This window comes from Xenopus laevis, chromosome 5S (genome assembly GCF_017654675.1).
Source record: "Xenopus laevis strain J_2021 chromosome 5S, Xenopus_laevis_v10.1, whole genome shotgun sequence".
In the NCBI taxonomy this organism is placed as follows: Eukaryota; Metazoa; Chordata; class Amphibia; order Anura; family Pipidae; genus Xenopus; species Xenopus laevis.
In genome coordinates, this window is record NC_054380.1 from 130,880,055 (window position 1) to 130,899,643 (window position 19,589).

The window sequence follows — 19,589 nt, forward strand, 5'->3', positions numbered from 1 at the left end:
TTGGCTGCGCCTCACGAGGAGACTTCGGGCAACTTTGGAATACATGTGTCGCGTGTGGAGACTTTTCATTATAGCCGGCGCAAGACACGGGGGCAGCGCCGGATTTCAATGACGGGCGCCCCTAGGCAGCGCGGTCCGACCAGGTGGCCGCACGGTCCTAGCGCCCACCTCACCTCCCCTTCCCAGCGCGCCGGCGAAAAAACACTGCTGTAATTGAATGGGGACGCACACGTCCCCATAATGCGGCTGGGCGGCATGCCGCCCCTATTTTTTTGCCGCCCTAGGCCCGGGCCTATGCGGTCTTGCCGCAAATTCGGGCCTGCACGGGGGAGCCGTTTGGGGAGATTAGTCACCCCAAAGAAGAGTCGATTAGTTGCCAGGCGACTAAATCTCCCGAATCACCAGGTGTGGCTTTACCCTAACAGGCTGGAAATGCTCTAGTGGCAAACTGCTGGCTGAGTCTCCTTCTGTCACAAGAGATGTGATTCCCTCATAAAAATAATTGCCTTTATTCTGGATATCATCATGCCCCTCTGATAACACAATAAGCAATTACTGATTTGCAGAGCAGGACATTCCACCCCATTGTTTAGATGTCCTTGTTCTTTATTTTTGCCCCATACCAAGACCTGGTTCTCCTTGGCTGGTAAATGATAATACATCTCTGTATTGACGCAAAGCCTGGGAACTGGGAAATTCTAGCAAAGAGCTGCTGATTCCCATGTTATGTTCTGGCTGCAGGTTCCAGATTTAGACACAGAGGCGTCAAGTCTCTTCCCACAACCCCCAGCAATCAGAGCCTCCGTGGTGTCAATGGAAACATCAGTCACAATGGAAATGTATCGGTTTGGTGAGAACATCATGTGGATGCGCCATTAGGGTTCAGGTTGTTTGGTCCATATGGAAGGGTCGGCGTTTTTTTCTAAGCTTTTGTTCCAAAATAAATACAGAAATCAAATATCCTCCAAAGTTATCAACTTTTAGCAGGTCTGTCCGACTGATCGACGTCATCGTTGTTTATTTGCTGCTACTTTTTGCAGTGGACAATGTTGCACGTCACTTTCCATTGACAAGAAATGGATGTTCCACAGGTGGAAAAAGAAGGACAGAAATGCCCTGTTCCCTCCTTTTACATCAGAGATAAGTGTATGTGGTCCCCAAGGTGTTTTTGAACTACAACTCCCGACTTCCAGCCCCCACTGACTCCCAAGTATTTTAACCTCCACTAATGAATACGCACAAGTAGACAGATAAAGATGGCTGGAAAATGTAAGGCCTACTTATATACAGGGAACATTTAACTTTAATATGTCACATAATATAGGCTAATATATGACTTACTGACTATTCTTTATTATTATTCCATTGCTGCTGGGCTTGTTTAACCTACTCTGGATTGTTCTTTTAGCAACACTCGGTTCGGTCATTAAAACACATGGCCCAGGTGGATCTTGTGCTCTACATCTTCCCAGTATGAAAGAATCCTGTTTTTTCTTTTTTTAGCATGGAATCTTCCAAAACTTAAATAAAAGCACTTCCCTGTATTATAAAACAGTCAGATTGGTGATATAATTGATGATATAATGAAGAAAAGCTCCAACGTGTTCTATTTTACCATGTCTACCACAAAAACAGATAGATAGAAAAATAGATAGATCGATGATGATAGATAGATAGATAGATAGATAGATTCGCGAATTTTCAGCGAAATTCACGAAACGGTAGATAGATAGATAGATAGATAGATATATAGATAGATAGATAGATAGATAGATAATAGATAGATAGATAGATAATAGATGGATGGATAGATAGATAGATAGATATAGGATAGAGATAGATAGCTAGAGAGACAGAGAGAGAGAGAGAGAGAGAGAGAGAGATACTGTAGATAGATAGATGATAGCTAGATAGATAGATAGATAGATGATAGATAGATAGATAGATAGATAGATAGACACAGAGTTAGATTGATGATAGAGACTTATAAACTAACCAATAGATAGATAGATAATAGAAAAATAAATAATTTGATAATGAGACACAGACTAAGGGTAAGGACACACGAGGAGATTCAGGGAGATTTTGTCGCCTGGCTACTAATCTCCTTGTCTTTTGAGCAACTATCTCCCTGAACTGCCTCAGCGTTTTTCCCCATAGGCTACAATGAAAAGTTGCCTGCCCTAATGCACACACGGTGATGCGTTTTCAATAGTTGCCCAAAGTTGCCTCAGTGAGGCAATTTCAGGCAACTATTGAAAACGCATCGCCGTGTGTGCATTAACGCAGGTAACTTTTCATTGTAGCCTATGGGGAAAAACGCTGAGGCAGTTCAGGGAGATAGTTGCTCAAAAGACAAGGAGATTAGTAGCCAGGCGACAAAATCTCCCTGAATCTCCTCGTGTGTCCTTACCCTGAGACTGAAAGAGAGAAAGAGAGATACTGAGGAGAAGCAGAAGGACAGGCAAGTTGAGGCAAGAGGTACAACAATTAGTACAATTGTCATGGTGGCGTTTCCCATGTAATAATTACTTGTGTCTTTAGAGAAATATCTGCCATTTAATGATTTATGGCTGTAGGAAAATTAATTAACTCAAACAAAAATGATTCAGTTCACTGGGAATGTTTTTCCAAATAAATGTTGACAAAGCCAAATGTAATGCAGCTGCCAGTAATCTTCAGATCTTCAAGTGAAGTTTTTTTTAGTTTTAAAAGAATGAAGGGAAAGTGAATGAGCTGTAAGTGGATTAACAAGGGAACAAGCCTCACACCGGGTTACTTACAGCAGTGTTGCCTTACAAGGAGTCTTTTGGAGCGGCCCATTTGCTGTTGTGCCTACCACAGTGTTCTGCCAAAATACCCTTCCAAATCTGGGCAGACTATCTAGTATTCATGAGAACAACAGCAATACCCATTTCAGACATGCTGGGGGGAAAGGTAGCATTGCTGGTTTTAGACATGCTTCCAGGTGGTATTGCCCTTTTTTATATGTGCTTCTAGCTGGCACTGCCCATTTTATACATGCATCTAGGTGGCATTGTCTCTTTTATATGTCTTCTAGGTGGTATTTCCCATTTCAGAAGTGCTTCTAGGTGGCGTTGCCTCTTTTACACATGCTTCTAGGTGGTATTGCTCATTTCAGACATGCTTTTAGGCAGCAATGACCATTTTAGATGTGCTTCTAGGTGGATTGTCCGATTTTAGACATTCTAGGTGGTATTGCCCATTTTAGATGCACTTCTAAGTGGCATTACCTGTTTTAGACGTGTTTCTAGGTGGCATAGCCCATTTTAGACATGCTTCTAGTTGTCACTGTCCATTTTAGGTGTGCTTCTAGGTGATATTACCCATTTCAGACATGCTTCTACATGGCATTGACCAATTTAGACATGCTTCTAGGTAGCATTATTTGAATTAGACATGCTTCCAGGTGTTATTGACCTTTTAGACATGCTTCTAGTTGGCACTGCCCATTTTAGATGTGCATCTAGGTGGTATTGCCCATTTTAGACATGCTTCTAGGTGGCATTGCCCATTATAGAAGTGCTTCTAGGTAGCATTGCTTGTTTTAGATGTGCTTGCAGGTGGTATTGCCCTTTTAGATGTGCTTCTAGTTGGCATTGCCCATTTTAGCTGTGGTTCTAGGTAGCATTGCTTGTTTTAGTCATGCTTACAGGTTTTATTGCCCTTTGCTTCTAGTTGGCACTCCCCATTTTAGATGTGCTTCTAGTTGGCAGTGCCCATTTTACATGTACTCACATTAGACATGCTTCCAAGTATTATTGGCCTTTTAGATGTGCTTCTAGGTGGTATTACCCATTTTAGACATGCTTCTAGGTGGCAATGCCCATTACAGAGGTGGTGCCATGCTTTTGTTCCAAGCAATTCTCATAGGCACTTTTGTGAGAGCAATTATTGGAGCAAACATGTGGTGCTATATCGATTCACATCAGGATTACCCTTTCTTATTGGGGGTGAATATGGAGCAACACTGTGCACAGTAGATTATTGAATACATAGACCATATAAGGCTGAATAATGTACCATTAAGCTCCCAGTTGTTTATCTTTTTACAGAATTGTTTCAAAAAAGGGGTTCATTTCCCATGGGTGAGAAAACTAGCACTCACTAACACTAAACTGTCTGCCACGATTCCTGTTTGCTTTTCCCAAGGCCCAATATGGCCATTAGCAGTGTCAGGAGTTCACTCTGTCTGTATCTGTTTCCCTTTGCTGAGCCAAGAGGGGGATGTGCATTTTATTAGTGGGTAGCACTGGGTCCTGAGTTCAAGTCTGACCTGGGCACATAATCTGCGAGGAGTTTGTATGTTCTCCCCATGTCCACGTGAAACTATAGGAAATGTCCCAGTGAGAACCTCAGGGTCTGGTGCAAATTTTGGCATATTAATGGGAATAAGTTTTTTCTTCCCTTGTTGGAAGTAATTATTTCTTTAGGTAGGTTACACACAGTTATTAGCTTGTCATATCTTCACATTAAACATTATTTTAAAACCTTAACTCACATTACAATAATGTGTAATTTGCACTTGCTTGAGAAATAGGATCTCAGTAATACACAACAGGGTTAGTAGACCCAGTACAGATAATAAAGTTTCCTGGGCACATTCTACGACTGTTTATTTAATGTTTTCCTTCCATCCTGACCGGCCAGTTGTCTGTGACCTGCTCCTGGGATTCTTCCATGTAAGTGTGTCTGCTGAGCAAATATGGGAATACGTGTGCTCTAGTCGGTCAGCCAAGGGTCACCTTTCCTTTCCCATCTTTGTTACATACTGACAATGGGCATTAAGTCTACTTTTTCGTCCCAGTGACAATTTTGTCTTTGCGACTTTTTTGTCCAAATGCATTAAAGTCAATGGGACATTTTTTTCTTATTGCAACTTTTTTGTTGGTTTGATATTTTATTAAAAAAAAATGCACAATGTCATGTACATATATTGTTTATTGGCCCCTATATGGGGCACCCTGTCTGATATCTGTCTGGCAAGTCAGAAAATCCTGCATCACCATCTGAGTGTCCTCCTCATCCCAATAGGTCTACACAGCCAATATGATTGCTGCTGGGCCGGTAATTCACTGGCATAGCCGGTAAATTGCCTCCTAGGGCTGGGCTGGTATTACATAATTACCGGCAATGTAACTGCAGGTAAAAATTTTAATTCCTCCTGTTTCCTAAATTTCCTCCCCGTGTCACTTACTTTTAAGTAACCAACCCACTCTCCTTGACAATGACCTCCCATGAACCCCGACATGCAAATTCTGCACCCCTGAAAACACCCATTGCCCAAAATGTCCCATTTCCGCCTAACCTCTTGCCCCACAATGTCACCACCACCACCCTCTCTCGACAAAGGACAATAAGTATGGTGGAAAAATTTGGCAACCCTAACAGCTGCTGAATCGATTATTGGCTTAATGATCACCTCGTCTGTGGCCATATTGTGCAAAGTAGGGTTACCACATTTTAAAAAACGGTGGAGACTGGGCAGGAGACTGGGGCTGAGATGTAGATGGGAGTGTCTGTGACATCAATGGGTGGTGCTATGACACCGATTGGCCGATCGCCGTGTGAATCGATGGAATCCTGCCCGGTTTTCAAAAAAGGAAAACTGGGCAGGAAGTTTTGACCCGGGCAGCCCTTCAAAATAATGGGCTGTCTGGGTCAAAACCAGACAGTTGGCAACAAAGATCTATTTGTTTGTCAACCTCAGCAAACAGGCAGGTCTTCTCATGTATGCCCAGAAACATGTCGGCCGATATATATAATCTAAAGGTAAAGCTGAATGAGCTATGGGCCTGACCCTAGCTGCCAAGAACAGCCTTTCAAATACACCAACCCTATTCGTTGGGCATGAAGGTGTCAAACTATTAAATACAGAAATATTTTGAGCAGTGTTGAGGACATGTCTAGAGTCAGCAATGGCAAACGGGGGACACAAACAAAGGGCAGGATAAAGATCTGTGTTGGGAGTCTGAATGTGCAATAAATAGGGCAGGGGTCAGAAACCAAGAAATTGTGAGGAAGAGGAATAATAACATCATGGACAGGCCCAGGCACAGACAGGAGAAGGTTAAGCACAGGGAAGCCTAGAAAAGGCAAACACAAGTCAACACAGCCATAATATTGGGATAGACGTGACTGGAGCAGACTCAGGCCGACAGGAGAGAACAACAGAGAGAAAGATGCCATGTGTACTTATTGGAAATGGCTTTATCTAAAAGTCCTGCTTTATGGGAGCCCCAAACAACCAATGGGACAAAACATTTGAAGTGTATGCTCAATGCTATTATTATGAGCAACACAGATCTCTGTAGGAATGTAAAGTCAAACACTGATATTATGTTCCCCTTATTCTATGTTTTCCCAGATCTTACTTTTTTTTTCCAGTTCCTTCATGCTGTAATGCATTTCAGGGGGTCAGTCAGTTTTCCTGCATTTTACCTTTTGCATCAAATTGCACTTCTTGTGCTTCCGTATAGATGCGCTCAGTCCCTCTTGGCTCCGGTTCTGATTTGAACATAAGTTGCACCTATTGAAACAGAGGAACCCTGGAGCTACTGCAACCTCTGCACCAGGTGGAAACCTCAGCCCCCTGCACCAATAGGCGCAGCACACTTGCATGTAAAAGATGCATTACTCTTGCCTGGAACACAAGAAATAATGCCAAACAGACTTGGAAAACTTTCAGAGCAATGGCAACTAATTTTATTTAAACTGCTTATGGCTTACGCCTTTGACACATTGGGCACAACTGCATCAGACTCAGTGTCCACTTTTTTGGGGGAAAACACTACATTATATAAGACATGGTGATTGCACTTTGCTCACTCCACTTGCGGACATAAATGAGCCCTTGCTTGAAATAGACTTACCTACCCAAGAAAGGTTAAGAAATGGGTTTGTTGCCCTTTTGGCTAGAAAGGGCATAAGAAGTTATGAGTACAGGTATGGGATCCGTTATCTGGAAACCCGTTACCTAGAAAGCTCCAAATTGCAGAATGGTTGTCTCCCATAGACCTCATTATAATCAAACAATCTCAAGTTTAAAAGATGATTTCCTTTTTCTGTGTAATAATAAAACAGTAGCTTGGACTTGATCCAAACTAAGATATAATTAATCCTTATTGGAAGCAAAACCAGCCTATTGGGTTTATTTAATGTTTACACGATTTTCTAGTAGACAAGGTATAAAGATCCAAATTACAGAAAGATCCATTATCCAGAAAGGCCTGAGTCCCGAGGATTCTGGATAATAGGTCCAATACTTGTATTAAAGAAAATCAAAAGAGATTGAGCTTGGGGGTAGGTCTCTTTCTCAGTTTTAATGGCACTTCTTGAAAATAAATTGTATGGTGCTTTAAAGGGGTTGTTCACCTTCAAACAACTAGTTGGTTTCAGATAGATCAGCAGAAATAATGATTTTTTCCAATTACTTTATATTTTCTATGTGTCCCCGTTTTTCTGATATTGAAGTTTAAATTGTTTTCACCTTCTAAAGCAGCTCTGGAAGGGGGGGTCGCCGACCCTGTAAATTGTTCTAACTTGATACATTTAATTGATACATTTGTTATCTTTGTCCCTGCTGAGCAGAATCCATGAGTTTCATTAAAGGCAGCTGTTAGAATTGAAAAGTTGCTGATACTCCAGAGATGCTGCAGAGAAATGGATCAACTAAAAATGTTGCACCAGAATTACTGAGTCTTGAACATTTAACTTTAAACTTAGATTTTAGAAAATCAGTAAAATATACATAACGTAAAGTACTGAACAGAAAAAAGGGTTGGGAAGGGGAACAACCACTTTTAGAGGCACACTTACTTAGCTCGAGTGAAGGATTAGAATAAAAAATACTTTAAACCTTAAAAAAAAAAAAAAAGAATAAAAAATACTTAGAATTTCGAAGTATTTTTTTGGCTACTTCGACTACGACTTCGAAATCGAACGTTTCGAACTAAAAATCGTTCGACTATTCGATAGTCGATGTACTGTCTCTTTAAAAAAAGCTTCGACCCCCTACAACCTACCGAGGTACAATGTTAGCCTATGGGGAAGGTCCCCATAGGCTTTCTAAGTATTTTTTTTTATCGAAGGAAAATCGTTAGATTGATGAATTAAAATCCTTCGAATCGTTCGATCGATCGATTTTTCCTACGATCCTTCGAACAAGCGAATTGCGGTAAATCCTTCGACTTCGATATTCGAAGTTGAAGGATTTTACTTTGACGGTCAAATATCGAGGGTTAACCCTCGATATTCGACCCTAAGTAAATGTGCCCCCAAGTGTCAGAACACACAAGCAGATTCGGGGAGATTATTCGCTCGGCGACAAATCTCCTCTTCTTCAGGGCAACTATCTGCGAACAGCCTCCCCTGCCGGCTAAAATGTAAACTCGCTGGCGGGGTGGCACTTGGAGCGTTTCGTTTTCCGAAACTTCAGGCGACTTCGGAAAACGAATTGATCCGAGTGCCAACCCACCGGCAATTTACATTTTAGCCGGCGGGAAGGCAGGGGAGGCAGTTCGGAGGAGAGATTAGTCGCCTCGAAGAAGAGGAGATTTGTCGCCGGGCGACTAATCTCCCCGAATCTGCCTGTGTGCCCTGACCCTTAAAGTGCCTTTTATACTGCTACTATATTAGCGATCAACTTTTATTGTTAAACTGGCTTTCAGGCCACTAAAAGTGTAGCAGGCTGGTGTGGGGAATTAAAGGAAATTAAAGGAAAAATAAGATGGTTCAGTCACTGGAACCTTTCATCTTCTTTAAGTTCCCTATAGACTTGAGACCTTTGTAGCCTTCCTTTGGTGAAGACATTTTCAGTCACACATCACTGATATAATAAAACTCATTGAACTGTGTCCATATACTAGTACAGCAAGCCGGCGAATCTCCCGACTGTTCCTCAGGGCAATGTCACACACTTCAGTGCACACGTTGTGTTAGAATTCTACTTATTATGACACCTCTTCCTTTGTCTGTATCATTACAACTATATTTAGATTTTTGCTTCTTGCTTTTGCAAAGGGGCAGGAATAAACCCAAGGTCTTGTTCCAAGCTTTCAACAGGGAAAAAAAGAGTTAGCCAAAAGGAATTTGCTATTTCTATGACTTTTTGCCAAGACGTTATTTAATGGTGCTATACAGTAATGGCTATTTCAGAAGGTACCACTACAGTATATAGTTAAAAGTTGCCGGTACAGATTTGTGGTCCCTCTGTACAGGTGATGAGTAGTGATGGGCAAATGTATTCGGCAGGCAGCCAATTTCCACATTTTGCCACCTGCGAACTGTTTTGCGAAACTGCTGCAAAAATTCGCTGGCATAAAAGTTCTGTTGTGACAAAAAAGTCTCTCCTATAAAAATTGTCACCCGTCAAAATAATTTAGGCAGCCATTGACTTTAATGCATTTGGACAAAAAAGTTGCATGTGTAAAAATTTCGCGAGCATAAAAATTGTCACGCGTCAACATTATTTTGACGCCCATTGAATTTAATGCATTTGGTCAAAAAAGTCACTCATGTAAAAATTGACGCTCATGTAAAAATGATTGCGTGTCAAAATAAATTTGACGCCTGTTGACTTCAGTGCATTTCGCAAATATTTTGCTGTTTCAGAAAAAAAAAATTTCGGGGGGGGGAAACGGGACCGATTCCCCCATCACTAGTGATGAGATGAGAGAATTGTTCCTGTGTTGAACCAGGGCTTCTGATTGCTAGGCTGTGTCCCCCACAGATTTTGGACTATTTCTAAAGGTGGCCATATATGGAGAGATCCGCTCGTTTGGCGATGTCGCCAAACGAGCGGATCTCCCTCCGATATGCCCACCTTAAGGTGGGCAATATCGGCTGATCCTAACGATGCCCAAATGGGCGGTCGGATCGTGGGACCGCATCAACGAATAGATGCGGCCGCGATCCAACGGGATTTTCTGTCCCATCCGATCGAGATATGGCCGACTTTCGGCCAGATCTCGATCGGTGAAGCCCGTCGGGGGGCCCCATACACGGGCCAATAAACTGCCGACACGGTCTGTCGGCAGCTTTTATCGGCCCGTGTATGGCCACCTTAACAGAAACCAAGATGACAATTCCCACCACAGTTTGCCAGGTGACCACCAGCTGTTCAAGGTGACTCCACCATTTCTTTATACAAGTATATAGTGCACAACGAGGCTGCCAGTTTGCTGTGGTCTTAGCAGGCTGATAAAATTGCCCTTGTGTAAGAAGATTAGGAGATGTGCTAGTGATCAATGACAGAATCTCTAGAAGTTAGGGTGGTGGCACACGGGGAGATTATATGCCACAGCAACAAATCTTCGCTACCGAAGGTGACTAATCTCCCTGAAATGCCTTCCCGTCAGCAATTCCCATTCTTGCTCGTGGGAAAGCATTTCGGGGAGATTAGTTAGTGGTTCCCACAGCAGAATCTTTTTAGAGCCTATGGTCTTCACCGTCATTGAGAAGGATCTGGTTCATGCTGGGGTTATAGAAAAACACAAGGTCCCCCAGCAATGTGAAAGCCCCATGTGACGGAGTTAAAATAACATAGATCAGGGAAGTCCAACCTGCAGCCTTCCATCTCTTTTTGTAATATACCCTGAAACTGGCCTCAATTGTGTGCCATTACCTTATGTGTCTACTACTGATCTCTGTCATTGACTGACCCTCAACACTTTATTTTGTGGCACCTCTGCCTAATATCGCTTATCTGTGCTGATAATGCAAACTGCTTTATTCCTCAAATTCTTTTACTTTATCTCAATCTACTGCTTCTCTGACACCTTTAAATACAGCCAATCATAATCCTACTTAAGGCAAAATGAATTAACCAGATTTATATTCCAGTCAATTACACTGTTGTTATCTGATCTGCTAAGAATTCTGTTGCCTATGGCCTTTATAGGGACACCCAGTTCTTCCTCCTTTCATTCTTTTTAGAGATGATTTTACTTTTATTCATATATATGTGTGTGTGTATATATATATATATATATATATATATATATATATATATATATATATATATATATATATATATATATATATATATATATATATATATATATATATGGACAGTGCCGTCTCCAGCTTGATTGTAGTTGACCTTGTGCACAGTAATGTGTAGTATATTCAAATAAACATGAACAGCCAGCACACAGGGACTTGGGTCTTCAATTAGTGTGTGTATATATACAGTATACAGTATGTATATATATATATATACATGTATATACCCAGGGACATGGGATAACAGATATTTCCGTAATTTGGATCTTCATATCTTAAGTCTGCTAGATAATCATAGAAACATTAAATAACCCAATAGGCTAGTTCTGGAGTGAGGATCATTTTAAATATTTCCTGGTAGAATAGGTCAACTTTCCAATGTTTTTGGGTCCTAAATTGATTTTGCTGTGGGCCCTGTAATATATATTGATGCCACTATCACCAATATAAACCAAGCTGTAACAGAGGAATAGAACGTTAATCCTTGGAAATCTACTTGATACTGTGTATCCACCTTTATAGTGGATTGGTTGCCAAGGGGACCCTTAAGACCCCCATACACTGGAGATAAAAGCTGCTGACAGACCAAGTCAGCAGCTTATTGGCCCGTGTGTGGGGCCCTCCGACGGGCTTCCCTGATCGATATCTGGCCGAAAGTAGACCAGATGGCCATCGGGCAGGGTAAAAAATCCCATCGGATCGCAGCCACATCTGTTTGTTGATGCGGTCCCACTATACGACCACCTGTATTGGCTGCAATATGATCCGTTCATTGGGCCCTAGGGCCCACAATCGGATCCACCTGATATCGCCCACCTCCCTGTGTATGGCCACCTTAAGTTAATAAAGGGAGTAAGTCCCCACTTCCTGGGTGTATAGTATGACACATACAGTACAGTAGCTGTCCTAGGCTGTGTTGCCTGTGCTTTAATATAAAAGGGAGAGCCATGTGGCTCTAAGGCCAGTGTTTTTGCTAGAGGCACTCCTAAGAGGATTGAAGTCTCTTGTGGAGCCATCATTAGTCATTACTAGTAAGGGGTATCTAGATCCTGTAATAGTCTCTCTAGGAGAGACAGTCATGCTTAGGGCTACCTATATTGAGCAGCTCTTGGCTCCAACAAGGAGTTAAGGAGGGATTATATTCGGGATTTAGCTAGATTTCCACCTGGGTTCCATATGACGTGTCCCCCAAGGAAACAGGAGAAATTCTGGGTAGACTAATGTTCCATTCTCAAATATTCCGAGGGAACTTTCCACAAGTGTCTGCATTGTGAGTATGTATTGACTATTACACCATGGTTGTCTACTGCATTGGTGTTCTATTCTCCTATGTGAATCTCTGTTAATAAACCAGTTCTGTTCAAGGACCACTGGTGCCCATTCTCACTGTTATAGTTGTAGTGCACCCTGCCTCCACACCACTGCGAGGGCTCACTCCTGAGTACAATAGATCTCACATGGAGCAATATTTTGGGGTAACATTGATAGTGTGAGTAACGGTGCTGCTCATTTATCTATAAGCTGCTTACATACAAATACTTTTATAATCCAGAATGTTTTAGTGATGGAGCAGTAGGGAGCTGCAATTGCTAACACGTGTCAGCACATCTACTGACATTCCTTACGGACTACACATGGACGCACTCTTGTAGTGTCTTGTTATATCACTTAATTATGTAACTGGTTTTGGATCTTAGAAAAAAACAGAAATAGATAAAAGATTTTCTATCTTGGTAGTTAAATTCTACTCCCCCACTCAAAGTATATTAAGTACAAGAATGTGCTAATATAAATTGTATTTAGAGGGTTTCATTCTCATTGGGTTCAAGGCCCCTTTGGTGACCCCATAATTGATCTAGACCCCAATTACCTTATAACATGGTTACAGATTGTTGACCAAACCTGAACTCTCACGTGAAGCACAAGGCGCTGTCTTGTTTTGGGCATTTTATGGGAAGACTCAGTTCAATGGAAAAGGCAGTTATGCTTGGAGGAAGAAGACCAAGAAGAAAATGAATGGATTCAAACATAGCAAAAGTAGGACATTGTGTAGAAACACTACCCATTTGGTTGCCTGGAGTCAGAATTGTCTTAATGATTAATACGCTTTCATTCAATAATCTCTAATTAGTCTTCAGTCTGGAGGACACCCACTCCCACTGGGGAGACCAGCCCCTAGCTCAGAGGTCCCCAACCTCTTTTTACCCATGAACCACATTCAAATGTAAAAAGAGTTGGGGAGAAACACAAGCATGACAAAATTCCCTGGGTGCCAAATAAGGACTGTGATTGACTATTAGGTAGCCCCTACGTGGCCTGACAGCCTATAAGAGGCTCAGTTGGGCCATTTTAGTGGGTTGGATACAATGACATGGGGAGATATTGTGTAAAAGAGATTTTAATTGGGTGCATTAGCTGCTTTCCAACCTGATGCCCTCCAGCTTGACTGTGACTCTTATTGGCCATTGGGGCTGCTGGAAATTATATTGAAACAACACCTGTTGTGTTTTTTATGCCTCCAAACTCGTCTCCAAGCCAGGACCTGCTTTGAGGCCACTGGGAGCAACATCCAAGGGGTTGGTGAACAACATGTTGCTCACAAGCAACTGATTGGGGATCACTGCCCTTGCTTAAAAACTACTGATTAAGAGTGTAGGAATGTGACTAGTGAAGCGAGTAATTGGGACCCCATTGCACTTGACAGTAGTCAACATTTTTTATGCAGATCATATATTACAAAAACAATACTTGTGCCTGTCAGGTGTAAATATCTAAACTGGATATCATTATTTGATAATCTTTTTATATATTAATCCAGAACAATTACCTGCCCATCCCTCCCCTGAGGAACAGTTTATTTGGCTGAATTACTGGACACACAAGTAGGGCGAAAGGCTCTAGGCTGCCAAATCCACAACTTACTCCAAATGACACTTCTCATGTTAATAATCGCACCCATAGGTGATGACAGAACTCAGCAATTGCTCCAAAAGAAATATGTAAAGCGTATGGACCTAAAATGGAGGGAGTTGCATTCAGGGTGACTTAAGCAGCCCAGTCTGATGTTTGAAAATTAGAATTGAGAATATAATTATTTTCTTTTGTTTGTTTTTTCAGCATTTTTAAAATATTTCGCCCTGAGGTTCTTCTTAATTAAAAGTGTTTACCTGATCTGATGTGTCATAAACCATTTTATCTTGGGCTTTTATCATTCTATTAAAATTGCAAAATTAAAAGTTTCCAGAAAACAAATATAGCATAGTATTACCTAACCCAGGTGTTGTTTCATTACAATTTCCAGCAGCCCCCAATGGCCAATAAGAGTCACAGTCCAGCTAGAGGGCATCAGGTTGGAAAGCAGCTAATGCACCCAATTAAAATCTTTTTTACACAATATCTCCCCTTGTCATTGTATCCAACCCACTAAAATTGCCCCATTAATGCTGGGGCCCCTGCCCTAAGAATAAAGGAAGCCTGAACAACAATGGTGGAGCAGATACAAGGTAAATCCTAGTAAGATAATAGTAAATTACATGGTTACAGTCATAGATTATATTAAGAGAATTAGCAGTTGTCTACTTAGGAAAATATCATTGTCTACAATGGTACCACTTCAGTGAGCCAATATTTTTCCTGCAGTGGTAGAACTTGATAGATATTTCCTTATGTGAGTCCACAATGGAGTCATTTGATTGGTAAGACAACATTCTTACTTCTTACTAACAGTCCACATAATCAGTTGAGTGGTGGTGCTTCTTAATGAGTAAGCCAAGCTCCTACTGAGGTGCCAACTGATCGGTACATTTTCCTGTGTGACTCCACACACAGTAAAACAACATTCTACTAAGAGAGTCTGCCATTTTCCTAGATCAGTATCTTCCCAGTAAAGCTCCACATCACATTATTGGGTTTCTAGTTGAAGAAAGGAGTTTCGGGGTAGCAGACCCAACTATAAATGCACAGAAGCCTCCTATAATGTCCTACTAGGGAGGGTGGAGGGGACTTTGCTATCATCGTTACATATATGTCCTTCTACAAAAGTGTAGAAAAATACAGGTGTATCAGGTCCCCAGAGCTACAAGACAGTGGTGCTAATCACTAGTAGCCACGATACTGCCTTATATGTAATTACTACCTGGGCAACACCCCTATCATGAAAATAGCAGAAAAATGTCTCCCCTATGGTTCCCCAGTACATATAAATGGTTTGGGTGCTCCCTTAAAGTTGGCATGTCCATACATTTCATTGTTTAACCCCATTATTAGCTAAGAAATACTCATGTAAGTGACCAGAGAGAAGATCTACATTAGGTTTACTAGTTACATTGCTCTCCCTTCCTATAGACTTTGCCTCCATGTGGGGACAAATAGGTACATGAAGCCTGTAAAATGGAATTAAGATGCATATGAGACAATGGTTGTATTCTCAGAAAGTAGCAATTCTGCCGTTGCCACCACTAGATGCCCACAGAGAGACTTCTAAGTGTGTGGTCCAGCTTTTTCCCAATATTCCATAGGCATGCTGGTCTCCTCAAGATTTCCTCCTGTTTCTTTCATAATGAATTGGATGTGGCCTTGTGCTCGTCATACCAATTGTCAGCTGTGTTCTTATTTAATGTTCTCCTGTTGACCTACTCTTAACACTTGGGGTTTTTGCTCTTGGCTGTCAACCAGGAAAGGCTTTAAACTGAGAATGTCCAAATGGGTTAGGGTTAGGATTCCTGTGTAGAAATCTGTGCTTTGAATTAGACTTATAACTTTGGTTATTTTATGGGAAAGAAAATATAGGGAAAGGGTAGAATTGTGATGCTCTGTCAGTGGTTAATTACCAGAACCTGTCTCTTTTTCTCTAGACTTCAGGAGAAGGCAGGGGCGCATGTTAATGGTCTCCTTTTTGGTCACTTTAGGAGGGAGACACACTGTCAGATTCGGGAAGATTTAGTCGCCTGGCGATTAATCGCCTCTTCTTCTAATCTCCCCGAACTGCCTTCCCCTGCCTTCCCGCCGGCTAGAATGTACATCACCGGCAGGATGGCACTCAGACCGCTTCGTTTTCCGAAGTCTCATGAGGAAACTTCAGGCAACTTCGGAAAACGAAGGCAGTTTGGGGAGATTAGTTGCCCGAAGAAGAGGCGATTTGTCGCTGGGCGATTAATCTCCCCGAATCTCAGCGTGTGCCTCTGTCCTTAGAGATTAAAGATAAACTTCAAACCCTTCCAGTGTCTTCAGCTTCATTAGGAAGCCCATTAAGCTTCACCAGGGATATAAGTTGCCTCTAATCACTTGTTATGGAGGTGGGGGAGCTTTTAGTAAGCCGGACTGAGAAGTTTTCATGGTTCTTTGATGGTCACTGCTGCCTATAACTTTGTGTCACACTTGTGTTTATGAATGGAGCCTGCTTCCCAGCTATTCCTATGATGTCATAACTCACATTCTGATGTTACAGCACATACTCTGATGTCATAGCAAATGCCCAAAATTCCAAAAGTAAGGGCAGTCTCTTGGCTGCAGAGCAAGCTTTAGGCAAAGGCAGAAAGGGCATTTGCTGTGAGCCCCCAGCATCAAGCATCAAGGGACCCTTGGGGTAGATAAAGGCATATTGTTGTACTATAGAATTTAAATATTTTCTATATATATATATATATATATATATATATATATATATATATATATATATATATATATATATATATATATATATATATATATACATCCCTCACTGTAGTAGACATGGGGTGCAAGTGAGGCAGTGTGGTTAAAATGAACAAAAAGGTTAAAGGACAAAAGGTTAAAAAGTTAATGGACAAATATACCCTGGTATATGGGATGGTGGGATGCGTATACAAGTATGGGACCTGTTATCCAGAATGCTCGGGACCTGGGGTTTTCCGGATAACAGATATGTCTGTAATTTGGAACTTCATGCCCTATGTCTACTAGAAAATCATGTAAACATTAAATAAACCCAATAAGATGGTTTCCAGTAAGGATTAATTATATCTTAGTTTGGATCAAGTACAAGATACTGTTTTGCGCATATTATTCAAGAGAAAAAGGAAATCATTATTAAAAATTTGGATTATGTGGATAAAATGGAGTCTATGGGAGACAACCTTTCCGTAATTCGGAGCTTTCTGGATAATGAGTTTCCTGCTAACGGATCCTATACCTGTACTATACACAAAATATACTTTATTGATATACAATATTCTATGTCCTCTTACTTAACCCCTTTCATTTGGAGGGGTTGAATTTGATGGATTTTGTCTTTTTTCATCCTGATTTAACTATGTAACTATGTAATTTATATACATGTACACTTCCCCTTCAGACCAGGGTTGGGGGCTCGGATAAATGACATATGTTTAATTACTGATACAAACAGGTCCCATTTACCCTTTAATTCATTAGTATTGTCTGGTTTAAATGAGGTAATAGAAAGTGTTTTTAAACCCTGGTCACTGATTCATCTGCAGCCCTGAGTGCCCTGTGCTGTGGTTCACTTTGCCCTGATTGTTCTGTGCCACTGCCAGCTGCATGACAGTTACATCGCAATACAGATAGGGAGCCGCCATGTAGGCACTGCCAAGTTATTAGATCACCCTGATAATAAAAGCCAATGACGCAGCTGTTCAGCACCACTGAACATTACAGAAGAGAATCTTGTCCTCCATGGCTTTCATCATTTCATCCTTCTGTCCAGACCCTGAACATGGAAATCCAGAAAGCTTTGAGCAGAAATGCATTTTAACGGCAAACATTCTCCTAATTAATTAATGTTTAAATATTTAACTAATAAAGGTATTGGACCTTTTACCCAAAATGCTTGGGATATGGAGTTTTCCACATAATGGATTTTCCATTAATTTGAGTTTTTTATATCTTAAGTCGACCACATAAAAATGTAGGAAATCAATACAACAAAAATAGAATTAAGGTGGCCATACACGGGCCGATAAAAGCTGCCAACAGACCGAGTCGGCAGCTTATTGGCCCGTGTATGGGGCCCCCGACGGGCTTCCCTGATCGAGATCTGGCCGAAAGTCGCGTAGATCTCGATCGGATGGGACTATAAATCCCGTTGGATCGTGGCTGCATCTGTTGATGCGGTCCCGCGATCGACCGCCTGTTCCCGTTCATTAGGATCCGATCGTTGGGCCCTAGGGTCCTCGATCGGATCAGCCCGATATTGCCCGACATCACCAAACGAGCGGATCTCTCCGCGTATGGCCACCTTTACTTGATTAAAAATGGTTTCTGGAGAAGAGATACCATACCTTCACAGGCCACCCTGTCTTCCCATGTAAATGTCTAAATGCAGAACTGAACAACTAGAATCCATTGATTCCCATGCTCCATGCGGCTTATTGCTTACCAGGAGAAAGCATTGCGGAAGCATTTCCATTGCATTGACAGTGATTATCTAGTGCCCTGGAACCTGACGCCAGATGTGATGTGGCCAAACACGTTGGCCACCAGCCACGTCAGATTTCTTAATTCTATAACAGTTGGGTTGATGCAGTTGGGGAGGAGACTGTACAAATGGATTTATAGCACACATGCATTTATACCAGTGCTGCAGATATTTGTGGGTTCCACTGCATGAGCTAGCTGATTTATTATATCCAGGAGATAAATTCACATCCCAAGAAATCAGGATAATAGATGCCATACTTCTTCTTATTATTACTTATATAGGTGATACCCTACCATTCTTACCCCTGAGCAATGTTCAAATGTAAAAAAGAGTTGGGGAGCAACACAAGCATGAACATAGTTACAGGGGTGCCAAATAAAGGCTATGATTGGCTATTGGTAGCCCTTATCTGGACTGGCAGCCTACAGGAGGTTCTGATTGGCAGTACATCTGGGTTTAGGCAACAATAACTTGACTCCAAGCCTGGTATTGACAAATTTGTGGCTTTGAGGCCACATCCAAGGGGTTGATGAGCAACATGTTGTTTGTGAGCCACTGATTGGGGATCAATGATATTATCCACAGTGAGGATAACCAGTGTGATGGTTGGTTAGAATAGTTATGGTAAGTGCATTATATAATATGGGTTCATGATGAATTGGAGTGGGGTCAGTTTAGACAGGGGGAGTGAACAGAGCAGTGAGTTACAGCAGTCTATACAATAACTTCTGCTGGTGACATATACATTTCTAATTACTTAAAGGAGAACTAAACCCTAAAAATGTATATGGCTAAAAATGCTATATTTTATATACTGAACTTATTGCACCAGCCTAAAGTGTCAGCTTGTCAATAGCAGCAATGATCCAGGACTTCAAACTTGTCACAGGGGGGTCACCATCTTGGAAAGTGTCTGTGACACTCACATGCTCAGTGGGCTCTGATTGGCTGTTGAGAAGCTAAGCTTAGGGCTCGTCACTAATTATCCAGCAGAAAATGAGCTTCCCTGGCTGTAATATAAGCTGATGCTACAGGTTTGCTGATTATTAAATTCTGATGCTAATTGCACTGGTTTCTGTGCTGCCATGTAGTAATTATCTGTATTAATTACTAATCAGCCTTATATTGTGACATTTCTATTCTATGT